Below are 13,607 nucleotides of genomic sequence, written 5' to 3'. Positions count from 1 at the left end.
CTGCCAAGGTAGATGATTGAATTCAGTTTTTAAAAATCTGTAATTAAGAATCTACTGATGACCATGAAACCATTATTAATTGTCCAGAACATCCATCTGGCTCACTAATGTCCTTCAGGGAAGGAAATCTGCCATCCTCACCTTGTCGGGTTTACATGTGACTCCAGACCCACATCAATGTGGTTGACTCTCAACTGGGGCAACTTTTTCACGCAGAGGGTGGTACGTGTATGGAATGAGCTGCCAGAGGAAGTGGTGAAGGCTGGTACAATTGCAACATTTAAAAGGCATTTGGATGGGTATATGAATAGGAAGGGTTTGGAGGGATATGGGCCGGGTGCTGGCAGGTGGGACTAGATTGGGTTGGGATATCTGGTCAGCATGGACGGGTTGGACTGAAGGGTCTGTTTCCATGTTGTACATCTCTATGACTCCATGACTCTAAATAGCTGAGCAAGCCACTCAGTTGTATCAATCACTACAAAATCTCAAAGAAATAAAACTGGAGAGAATAGCTGACATTGACATAGGCACCAGAAAAAAACAACAGCAGAAACAGCCCATTCGATCTTGCAGAGTCCTCCTGACTAACATCTGGGGGCTAGTGCCAAAATTGGGAGAGCTGTCTCACAGAGTCATCAGCCTGACACAGTCATACTCATGGAATCATACTTTACAGACAATGTCGCAGACCCCACCATCACCATCCCTGGGACAGACCCAGCAGAGGGGGGGGTGGCACAGTGACGTACTGGATGAGCCCCCAAATTGTTATGAACCCTCCTGTTAATTAAACCAAACACCCAGAAAAGCTCACCTCACCTTGTAGTCAGTTAAAATATGAGTGACAGAGAACTCAAAAATTCCACCATATGAAGAAAAAATACTAAGTTGTTCTTTAACTCTAAAAGTGAACATTAAACAATAACTATTCACAACTCTAAGCCTCCTTTCCCTTAAAGGTTTGTTATCTACCTCCAACTCTATCACAATCTATCTTTCCAATAGCCACCCATATTAAAATTACATCAACTTAATTTTCAAACATAGAAAGCTGCAGATTTCTCTGGTGTCCTCCTCCCTTTGTCTGTAGGTCTCCCTGGGTCGATCTTCGGTCTTTTGCTGCAAAGATGTGAAGAAGGTACCTTTAATAGAGAATGTTTTGCTGGCAGTTACTCTGTCAATGGCAGTTGATCGCTTTCTCTGGCTAACTCTCAAAATGCCTACTTCTTTATAGCCCAAACATCAGATCATCGCATTAGTTCAATGTTGTCAAAAACAATAAATTCAAACTTGTTTGTGTTTTAGTATCCTGGGGCATAATGTAAACTGATTGGTTAGATTTGACTGGTAATTAAAACGATCTAGTTTACAGCCAAATGTTACATTTCTTTCACTTTTCCAGTACACTCTGAGACTGCAAGTCAGTCACATGATAGGTGCCTGCAAGCTCTCAGTGCCAAACAGTCTTTAATCTCTCTTAAAGGTACAGTACACACCTTCAACTACATAACAGCAGCCTATGACGATCTCTAATTAGAGGCAAACTAACCACCGCCCCTTGACACTCAATGACGTTACCATCACAGAATCCCCCACTATCAACACCTTCGGCTTTACCATGTGCCTAGAAACCCATTGGACTCAACACATAAACACCGTGCTACAAGAGAAGATCAGAGGCTACTGCAGCTAATAATTCACCTCCTGACTCTTCCCAAATCCTGTCCATCATCTACAAGGCACAAGCCAGGACTGTGATGGAATACTCTCCACTTGCCTGGAAGGGCACAGTTCCAACAATATTCAAGATAATTGATACCATTCAGAATAAAGCAGTCTGTTTGACTGGCATCACATCGACAAACATCCACTCCCCCATCACCATAGCAGGAGGACATACAAAGTCCAAGATGCACTGCAGAAACTCATCCAAGATTCTTAGTCAGCATCTTACAAACCAATTCCATCAAGAAGGAAAAGAACAGCAGAAAAATGGGAACACAACCACCTGCAAGTTTCCCTCCAAGCCATTCACCATTCTGACTTGGAAATATATCGGTTCCTTCACTGTCACTGGGTCAAAATCCTAGAATTGCCTGCCTGTGGGCAATGAAGGTTTATCCACAGTGCACGGACTACAGCGATTCAAGAAGGCAGCTCACGACCACCTTGTCCAAGGGCAACTAGGCTCAGGCAATAAATGCTTGACCAGTCAGCAATGCACGGGACCCATGGGTGAATAAATGCTAGACCAATCAGCAATGTACAGGTCCGACAGGTAAATAAATGTTAGAACAGCTCGCAATGTACAAAACCCACGAAAGAGTAAATGCTAGACCGGTCAGCAATGCACAGGTCCGACGAGTAAATAAATGCTTGACCAGCCAGCAACGCACAGGTACCACGTGTGAATAAATGCTAGACCAGCCAAAAATGTACAGGCCCCAGGGGTGCATAAATGCTGGACCAGTCAGTCATGTGCAGATCCTAAAGGTGAATAATTGCAAGACCAGTCAACAATGCACAGATCCCAGGGCTGAATAAATGCTAGTCCAGCCAGCAATATACAGGTCACAGGGGTGAATAACTGCTGGACCAGTCAGCCATGTACAGGTCCCACAGGTGAATAAATGCTAGACCAGCCAAAGATGTACAGATCCCACGGGTGAACAAATGCTAGACCAGTCAGCAATGTACAGATCCCACGAGTGACTAAATGCTAGACCAGTCAGCAATGCACTGGTCCCACAGGTGAATTAATGCTAGACCAGTCAGCAATGCATATGTCACAAGAGTGAATAATTGCTAAAACAGCCAAAAATGCATAGGCCCAAGGGGTGAATAAATGCTGGACCAGTCAGTCATGTGCAGATCCCAAAGGCGAATAAATGCAAGACCAGTCAGCAATGCACAGGTTCCACGGGTGAATAAATGCTAGAGCAGTCAGTAATGTACAGGTCCCACGTGTGAATAAACGCTAGAGCAGTCAGCAATGTACAGGTCCCATGGGTGAATAAATGCTAGACCAGCCAAAAATGTACAGGTCCAAGGGGTGAATAAATGCTGGACCATTCAATCATGTGCAGATCCCAAATGTGAATAATTGCGAGACCAGTCAGCAATGCACAGCTCCCAAGGGTGAATAATTGCGAGACCAGTCAGCAATGCACAGGTCCCACGTGTGAATAAATGCCAGACCAGTCAGCAATGTACAGCTCCCAAGGGTGAATAAATGCCAGACCACTCAGCAATGCACAGATCACACAGGTGAATAAATGCTAGACCACTCAGTAATGGACAGGTCCCATGGGTGAATAAATGCCAGAACAACCAACAATGCAGAGAGCCACGGGTGAATAAACGCAAGACCAGTCACCAATGAATAGGGCCCACGGGTGAATAAATGCTTGACCAGTCAGCAATGTACACGTCCCACGGGTGAATAAAAGCTAGACCAGACAGCAAAGAACAGGTCCCACGGGTGAATAAATGCCTTACCAGACAGCAATGTACAGATCCCACTGCTGAATAAATGCTAGACCAGTCAGCAATGTAAAGGTCCCAAGGGTGAATAAATGCTAGACCAGTCAGTAATGTACAGGTCCCACGGGTTAATAAATGCTAGACCAGTCAGTAATGTACAGGTCCCACGGGTGAATAGATTCCAGACCCGCCAAAAATGCACAGGTTCCACGAGTGAATAAACGCTAGACCAGTCAGCAATGTACAGGTCCCACGGGTGAATAAATGCTAAACCAGACAGCAATGTACAGGTCCCATTGGTGAATAAATGTTAGACCAGTCAGCAATGTACAGGTCCCACGGGTGAATAAATGCTAGACCAGTCAGCAATGTACACGTCCCACGGGTGAATAAAAGCTAGACCAGACAGCAAAGAACAGGTCCCACGGGTGAATAAATGCCTTACCAGACAGCAATGTACAGGTCCCACGGGTGAATAAATGCTAGACCAGTCAGCAATGTACAGGTCCCACGGGTGAATAAATGCTAGACCAGTCAGCAATGTACAGGTCCCACGGGTGAATAAATGCTAGACCAGTCAGTATTGTACAGGTCCCACGGGTGAATAAATGCTAGACCAGTCAGTATTGTACAGGTCCCACGGGTGAATAAATGTTAGACCAGTTAGCAATGTACAGGTCCCACGGGTGAATAAATGATAAAGATGCCCAATGGCACAGGGAAGGATTGGTCATGAGGTGATTGGAGAGCAGGCACCCTTGGACAAGGAGGTAGGTCTTAAGAAGAAGTGTAGGGAAGAAAGAAAGTGTGAGAGAGAGAGTGAGACTGTGAGATTGGGATTAGGAATTTCTGAGTTTAGCATACTAAATTAGCTGAAGTAGGCCATTTGTCCATCAAGCCTGTTCTGACTTTAAATAAGATTGTGCCTGACCTGAGAGTGCTGCTAAATTTCACAGTCCGATCTATTCCTGATAATCCTTGACTTCCCTGCCTTACAAGAACCTATTGGCCTTGACGTTAAAAAATGGGAAGGCTAGTGGTATTATTGCTGGGCTAACATCCTGGGTAGCAGGGCTCCTGTCCTGCCTTGCCAGATGATGGACTTTGAATTCAATAAGTCTCTGGTCTGGCCTACATGTGACTCCAGATCCACAGCAAATGTGGTTGACTCTTTAACTGTTTTCTGGGCAATTAAGGATGGGTAATAAATGCTGCCTAGCCAGTAACACCCTCATCCTGTGAATGAATGAAGGGGAAAAAAAATCAAGGACCTTGCCTCCACCACCCTGAAGCCATGCCAAAGGCACACAAAACAAACTGAAGGGAAAAAAAAATCATCATCTCTCTCCTGAGAGGTGATCTTTAATTTTCAAAGTGTCCTCCAGTTTTCAGCCATGAAAATAACCATTCTTTCCACATTCATTGTGACAAAATCATTCAGGATCTTACACTTCAATCAAAAAGTCATCTCCCATTTTTCTAATCCCCAGTGGAAGCAAATTCAAATGATCCAATATTTTCTCACAAGGCATCCATTTATTCTCTACCGATTTGGTTGGAATCCAAACTGGGTCTAAACCTTGGGACAGTTCCCAGAGAGTATCGTGGTTAAAGAAGGCAGCTCACCATCACCTTCTCAAGGACAATTCAGGATTGAGCAATCGAGCAAGCCAGTCTCACATCCTGCGAAAGCATTTCGAAGAACATCAGTCACAAACAGCAGCTACTAAGGGCAAAGCAATGAAAATGAGGGATGGGGTAGGAGCCAGAATAAGGTAAATTCATGGGATTTGTGGGTCAGGAGAACTTTACAGAGGGAGATAGTTGAAAGCAAGTATGGGAATCGTAAAATTCAAGTCACAAGACTGAATGATTTCTGAAAGCAATGTGGTTTTGATTTTACCAGGATAAGAAACAATTCCCTTTTCTTTTTCCCAGCCAGTTGGTGACATAGTGATCACTGGACCCATAATACAGAGTTGGTGTGCTAGGGACATGGGCTTGAACCTTATCATGGTAGATTCACGATGTGGAGGTGCTGGTTTTGGACTTGAGTGGACAAGTTCAGAAGTCACCTGACACCATATTATAGTCCAACAGGCTATAATATGCACAAGGTGTCTTCCCCACAGCTCTCTGTGGCAAGGAACTCCAAAGACTGAAAGCCCTCTGATTGAGAAAGTTCATGTTCATCTTAGTCTTAAATTGGCACCCATTTAATTGTGGTTTTAGCTAACTTTATTTGGGGCCTGGCCCTAACACTACAAACATGGAGAAAATGTTAAGATTCAAAAGAATCCTGCAGCTCTGCTTCCCGTGTAAAGATGCGTTTTGTGCAGTTTTACATGGAGAAAATTACTCAGTGTTGCCTTGAGGGTTACTGAGCATTGACAATGGGTGAAAGAGTATTTAATTATTCATCCACTCGGATGATCAGTCGATGTGAACAGTCTGCTGTCGTTGGTTGGCAGGAGGGTACTCTCAGAAGTCTGCAATGAATCATTGAGCAGGTTTGCTGGAGAAAGTCACAAGGGAGAACTGAAATGACTGTTTGCATTAGTTACAGGTGCTTCACTCGCGCATCAAAATCTGCTGGATCATTCATTCCTGTGGTGACTGAGTTCTGAACACAACAATCGCTTCAGGGGTCCGGTGTCAGCCACACACTTACATTCCATCCAGCAGTGATGAGCTGCTGAATGCTGGGTGTTTTGGCTTGGGACAGAACACTCCTGTTGGACCACTCTCTTGGCACTGGATTTGGAGGATCTTGTGAGGCATCATAGAATCATCAAGTCATAGAGTCATCCAGCGCAGAAACAGACCCAACCAGTCTGTGCCAACCATAATCCCAAACTAAACTAGTCCCACCTGACTGCACTTGAACCAGATCCATCCAAACATTGCTTATTCATGGACTTAGCCAAATATCTTTCAAATGTTGTAAATCCATCACTTCCTTTGGAAGTTCATTGGAAACATGAACAACTCTCTGTGTGAAAGAGTTGCCCCTCATGTTTTCTTTAAAGCTCTTTCCTCTCACCTTAAAAATATTCCTGCTAGTTTTGAAATCTTCCCTCCCCCCCCGGGAATGAAATCCAGCCATTCACCTTATCTATACCCCTCATGATTTTATAAACCTTTATAAGATCATTCCTCAACACTCCAGTGAAACAGTCCCAGTTTATCCAGCCTCTTGTTATGAACTCAAACCCTCCACTCCCAGCAACATTCTGGTAAATCCCCTCTGACCCCTCTCCAGTAGGTATCCTTCCTATAACAGGGTGACCAGAACGGGACACAGTACTCTGGAGGAAGTTTCACCAATGCCCTGTACAACCTCAACTTAATGCTCCTATACCCATTGATCTGAGCCATGAAGGCAAGCATGCATGTGCTTTCTGTAGGTTGTCCAAGACTGAAACAAATAGTAGCATAGGGATCACTCCCATCTAGTAAACCTTAACCATACCCATGTCTGAGATTCTGTTTTTGAAAAAAAAACTATGTGCTCAACTGCTCTCTGATGGTACTGTCACCTCCTGCCTAATAAAGTGTTATCTTGTAAGTGGTACATACTGCTGCTACTGAGTGGCAGTGGTGAAGGGTGTGGATGAAGCTTAGGGGAGTCAGGAGGTGAGTTACTCAATATAGTATTCCAAGCTTCTGACCTGCTCTTGTGGCAACCATATTTATCTGGCTAGCCCAGTTTACCAATGGTAACCTCCAGGATGTTCATAGTGGGGGATTCAGTGATGATAACACCATTGAATGTCAAGGACAGGGATTAGATTTAGATGATCATTGACTGGACTTTGTGTGGCACAAATGTTACTTAGTACTTTTCAGCCAAAGTCTGGATATTGTCCATGTTTTGCTGTAGAGAATAGTAAAATGGCTTAAAAATCCTGTTTAAGAAAGGAAGGAGGCAGAAGACAGGAAATTACAGGCTGGTTAGCCTGACCTCGGTCATCGGTAGGATTTAGAGTCTATTGTTAAGGATGAGATTGCCAAGCACTTGGAAGTGCATGGTAAAATTGGATTGAGTCAGCAAGGCTTCATCATCAAGGGGAGGTCATGCCTGACAAAATTTAGACAAGGTTAGACTAGTTAGACAAAGGAGAAGCAGAGAATGTGATCTATTGGATTTCCAAAAGGCCTTTGACAAAGTGTCACATAGGAAGGTGTTAAATGAGATAAGAACCCATGCTGCTGGGGCAAGATACCAGCATGGATAGAGGATTGGCTGGCTGGCAGAAGGCAGAAAACAGAAAGTGGGATAAAGGGGTCTTTTTCAGGCTGACAGTTAGAGGCTAGCAGAGTTGAGACCAGGAGTCAGTTTTGAGACCATTAATATTCACATTACATATTAACAACCTGGATAAAAGGAACTGAGGGCACTGTTGCTAAGTTTGCAGATGACAGAAAGATATGTGGATGGACAGATAGTATTGAGGAAGACTGCAGAAGGACTTGGACAGGCTAAGAGAGTGGGCAAAGATGTAGCAGATGGAATACAAGTGGGAAGGTGTGAGGTTATGCACTTTGGTAGGAAGATTAGAAGTGTAGAGTATTTTCAAAACGGGGAAAGGTTTTGGAACTCTGAAGTTCAAAAGGATTTGGGATCCCTAATTCAGGATTCTCTAAAGGTTGACATGCAGGTTCAGTTGATGGTGAGGAAGGCAAATGTAATGTTGGCATTCATTTTGAAAGGGTTAGAATACAAGAAGAAATGGCTATATACGGGCTCTGGTCAGACCGCATTTGGAATACTGTGAGTAGTTGGGGTCCCGTATCTAAGGGAGGAGGTGTTGGACTGGAGGGGATCCAGAGCAGGTTTCTAAGAATGATCACAAGGAAGAACAGATTGTCATACTAGGAATGGTACAGGAAATCTGGTTTGGTTATAGATGGAGATAGAAGGATGAGGGGGGTATCTGATTGAATCTTACAGAACACTGACAGGCTTGGACAGAGTGTGCATGGAGAAGGTGTTTCCACTAGTATTAGAGTCTAGGATCCAGGGGCACAGCCTCACGGGGGAAGGGACAACCTTTAGAACTGAGATGAAGAGAAATTTCTTCAGCCAGAGGGTGGTGAATCTGTGGAACTCATTGCTGCAGAAGGCTGTGGAGGCCAAGTCATTGAGTGTATGTAAGACAGAGATAGATAGGTTATTGATTAGCAAGGGGTTTAAGGGTTACAGGGAAAAGGCAGGAGAATGGGCTTGAGAAACATAGCCTTGATCAATTGGTGAAGCAGACACAATGAGCTGAATAGCCTAATTCTGCTCCTATAATTAATGGTCTTATGGTCATTTAGTCATAGATTGCTTCGATATCAGAGGAGTCATGAATGGTGCTAAACAATGTCTTCAGCAAATATGCCTACTTCTGATATTATGGTGGACAGAGGTCATTAATAAAAAAGTTTAAGATAGTTGAGCCTAGGACACTACCCTGAGGAACTCCTGCAGAGATGTCCTGAAGCTGAGATGACTGACCTCCAAAAACCACAACCATCTTCCTGTGTGTCAGGTATGATTCTAAAAAGTGGAGAGTTTACCTCCTAACCACGGATTTGCTTGGACTCCTTGATGCTACATTCGATTGATGTCAAAAGAAGTCCCTCTCACCTCCCCTCTGGAATTCAGCTCTTTTGTCCATGTTTGAACCAAAGATGTAATGAGGTCAGGAGCTGAGTGACCCTGACGGAACCCAAACTGAGCAGGTTATTGTTGAACAGGTGTTGTTTGATCGCACTGTTGATGACACCTTATTGATGATTAAGACTAAAATGACAGGGCAGTAATTGGACACGTGGATTTGCCCTTTATTTAAGGACATACCTGGGCAATTTTTTGCCTTGTTAGGTAGATGCCAATTTTGTAACTGCATTGGAACAGCTTGGCAAGGGGAGCCGCAAATTCTAGAGCACAAATGTTCATTGCTATTGCTGGAATGTTTCAGCACCTTTTGCAGTATCCAGTGCAGTATGCAGATAGCTAAACCACCTGAGATACCTTGAGGCAATTCATTTCCACCAATCCTTGTGACTGGTATCAGTCTAAACTCTAAGACACCATTTGGGGAATGTTGCACGCACATGGTCTTTGGCAGAAGAGAAGGTCAATCTCAATAAAAGCTGTGAAGGTTTATTACATAGTATTGATGATCTGGTTAGATTTTATCAAAGATAAGTAATTGTATCTTGTGGGACATTAGGCTCAGCCTAAGAGTAAATACACTTTCTTGTTAGCGACACACTCTTAAGCTCTAGAACAACTAAAACTAAACACTTGATAACATTGGTTAGCTTCTCACAGGACCAGTCCTTTATATCCCAACGACTGACTCACTCTTTCAGGCACCAACTGCCTTATACAATACTAAGGAACAATTAACTACTGCCTCTTCCACACACTTTCCCATATCTGTGTCCATTCCTCCAACCCAATTGTTTAGAAATTTAGAAACCTTTGTGGCACAGAAGGAGGTTATTCTGCTGTTATACTTGTGGAACTGAAAGACAAATTATCATGTCTCATCCCACTTCCTAGCACTTGGTCTGTATCCCTGGAAGTAACAGGATCTCAGTCTCGTGGCCAGATGCCATTTAAGTGATTTGCATCAACGATCTTATTGGGCAGTGGGTTGCAGACCCTGACCACCCACTGGGTGAAAACATGCTTCTTCATCTTCTCGCTAATACTTCTACTAATTACTTTTAAACTTCTATCTTTAAGTAGCTCAGCCTTCTCTAAGATGAGAGGAGAGAGATTTAAAAAGGACATGAGGAGCAACTTCTTTTTTGCACAGACAGTGGTGCGTGTGTGGAATGAACCACCAGAAGAAGTGGTGGATGTGGGTATGTTAAAAAGACATTTGGTTAAGTTCATGAATAGGAAAGGGTTAGAGGGAATTGTTCAGTTCATGAATCACGGTTGGCATAGACAATTGGACTGTTTCCATGATGCATGACTCTCCTCAGCTGCGAGGAGAATATCCTCACTCTGGCTAATCTTTCTGGGGAACTGCATGTTTCCAACATCCCGGGAAATCTCCTTTCCCCCCACCCCTTCGCACCCCCCCCACCTCTCCGCCCCCCCCCCCCACCACCACCACCACCACCCCCCCACTCCCTCCCCTCTCTAGTGCAGTCACATCCTTCCTTCAATGAGGTGACCAGAACTGCACACAGTGCTCAGATTGTGGTCTAAGTAATGATTTATATAGGTCCAGTATAACCTCCCTCCACTTAAATTTTGTACCAAGGCTAATAAAGGAAACAAGTCCATTTGCCTTCTTTCTCACTTTATTAACCTGTCCTGTTCCCTTCCGAGACCTGCTAAGGTCCGCCACTTCTTCAGCAGATGTCAGTACCTCCCACTTCTTGTGTATTCCTTCATCTTGTTTAAGTTCCTCGAACACATCACCCTCTCACCTCTCCAGATTGAATTCCATTTGCTACCTTTCACCCCATCAGACCAATTTGTGAATACCTCCCTGCAGTCTACAGCTTTCCTCTTCACAATCAACCATGAGGCCAGTTTTGGAAAAGATCAAGGAAGTTCTCCCAACTGTCTGGGAACTAACCAAATTCAATATTGCCAACCAAAATCAATAAAACAGATTATTTGATCATCATTATTTGCGTGCTGTTGCTTTGTGCAAACTTGCATGGTATGTTCCTGACATCAGAAGTACTTTCATGGTTGCTTGGTGCACTTCTTTGGGATGACTTGAAGTTGTGAAAAGCCATATAAAAATGCAAAGTTGTCTTTCTTATGATATTCAGAATTGGGCTGATTTAGCTCAGTTGGTTGACCATGGTTTGTCAAGATGGAGTGATGTTAACTGCGTGGGTTCAATTCCCATACCAGCAGAGATTACAATGAAGGTTCCTCCTTCCAACCTTTCCCAGAGACATCGTGATCCTCAGGTTAAGACACCACCAATTGTCTCTTTCTGTTGAATGACAGTGTAGGGGTACAGTGACTTTACTTCCCACATTGAAACGTCAGGCTGAGCACTGAGGTAAGGAATTGGTGAAAAAAAAGGACCTTTCCATGTTCTCTATGTGTTTGCCTCTTCCTTTCTGAAATTCCCCACACTTCAACTCTAGGAATTGGTGATGCATTATAATAGGTGGATGGGAGAAGGGGTAAAAGTGGTAGGTTGGAGAGGAGGGTGGAGCGGATAGATGGGAAGGAAGATTGACAGGTGGGACAGGTCATAAGGATGGTGCTGAGCTGGAAGTTTGGAATTGGGGTAAGGTGTGGGGCGGGGAACTGAGGAAACTGGTGAAGTCCACCACCTATTGCACTCCCAGCTACCTTCTCCCCAGCCCCACCCCCTCCCAATTATCTCTCCATCCCCGAGGCTCCTGCCGGAAGCATCGATTTTCCTGCTCCTCAGATGCTGCCTGACCTGCTGTGCTTTTCCAGCATCACTCTAATCTAGGCGTGTAAACCTTTCATTACTTTTTTGCGTACATGTGATGACAACAAAGCTAATTCTAATTCCAATCAGGGACGAGCAATAAATGCTGGCCTGGCCAGACCAATGAAGCCATCATTCAATATGAATTTTAAAGAAAATACTGACTGTTAAAAAGATGACTGTAAAGCTGTCAGTGTCTGGAAGGGTAAATGCTGGGCCCTCTGAAATGGCATAGGAGGGCACTCAGATCGAAAGTAGTTAGGGGTAGGTAATAAATGCAACTTAGTCAGTAATATACACATCACATGAAAGATCAATTTAATAAAAAATCCAATCCACCTGTCATATTGTAAATCATCCATACTCTTTCTCAAAGTCTTTCAGACAAATAATCACTTACTAGTACCATTTGCAATCTCCTGAACAATCAGGAACCTAGAACAAATCTCTGTGGACTATCATCAGCCGTATCAAAGAGTCTTTTCTATTTGCAAAAACAGTCTACCTTCAATGACTGAGCCAATTCTCTATTCATCTCACGAGGAATAATGTTGATCACACATTTTGAAGAATCCAACTAAATTGCATCCACTGATTCATCCTTGTTCACTTACCTAATTAGCTCCTTGAAGGATTTTTAAGATCGCGATGAGCTAGCATTTTAAAGCCATGCTAATTGTATCCTGCGCTCTTTTCATATTAATTTACAGCTCCATTTAGAATGTTCCCTTCTTAATATTAGCCAAGCACATGTCTACAGTTAATCCCTTTTGTACCGTCATTTTTGAATATTAGATATCCACTTGCTATCCACCAGTAGGCAGGAAGTACTTCAGTACAGATTGAGGTTTCAAAGGTTCCTGTTGTGCAGTGATAGTCCTCTGAGCCAGGAAGCCTGAGTTCAATTCCCATCCTCTCCAGAGATATGTCAAAACATTCTGCACAGTTTATGTAGAAAGTATTACAAGTGCCAACATGATGTAGGTTGAAATTTGAAAAATTCGAAACATCTACCTCTCTCTCTCTTTCCTCTTCCAGGTCCACATTCCTGTGAAAATCTTTCTTAATAATTATTTGGCTCTGCCTCATGTAAACCTGTGTGTGACTTGCCTTGTAGTGCTACAAATACAGACCTGTAGCACACTCACAGGTCCCTGTGAAAATTAATTGCTCTACACGTTATTTTAGCTATAGTGCTTTAAAATCAGAGATTTCCATACTGACTTGTCAACACAATACCCGGCATTGTTGCCAGCGAGTTAGGTGGCTCTAACTGCTTGTATGGTTCATTGGAAAATGCTTGAAGCTCCCTCATTGTGTGTAGGAGCAGCCTCAGCTAGTGTGCTTCAGTTAAACCTGTTGGACTATAACCTGGTGTCATGTGATTTTTAACGTTAATGAATTGAGTTGACCCAAAGCAATGACTATCTGAGTATCAGGTAGACAGCGGTTTGATAGTTCCTTGCACAAAGCATACTCAGGTGACCTAACAGAATGATTCAGGCCAATGGAAATAACCTCATGTGAAGGAGGAACAAATGTTAGAACTCTCTCCCTTAAAGCAGTGTTGAGGCTTAGGGTCAGTTGCATACTTCAGAACCAAGATTATGAAGAAAATATGGTCAAAATAATTCCAAATACGCACTAAACAGCTTTGTCATGGATAAAATTCACTTGCAG

General features: G+C 43.5%; 1 protein-coding gene across 1 annotated transcript in view; it reads right to left on the bottom strand.

The window, feature by feature from the left end:
• The window catches only part of LOC140476886 (dermatan-sulfate epimerase-like protein), a 100,176-nt gene extending 87,618 nt beyond the window's left edge, over positions 1-12,558 (bottom strand). Inside the window, exon 1 of the mRNA XM_072569774.1 lies at positions 12,542-12,558. The gene's annotated coding sequence lies outside the window, so the exon portion shown is untranslated. The remainder of the gene's footprint in view (positions 1-12,541) is intronic.
• Between the last annotated feature and the right edge of the window lie 1,049 nt (positions 12,559-13,607).

The sequence above is a fragment of the Chiloscyllium punctatum genome, chromosome 5 (genome assembly GCF_047496795.1).
Source record: "Chiloscyllium punctatum isolate Juve2018m chromosome 5, sChiPun1.3, whole genome shotgun sequence".
Classification (NCBI taxonomy): Eukaryota; Metazoa; Chordata; class Chondrichthyes; order Orectolobiformes; family Hemiscylliidae; genus Chiloscyllium; species Chiloscyllium punctatum.
This window is presented reverse-complemented; position numbering and strand designations above follow the sequence as displayed.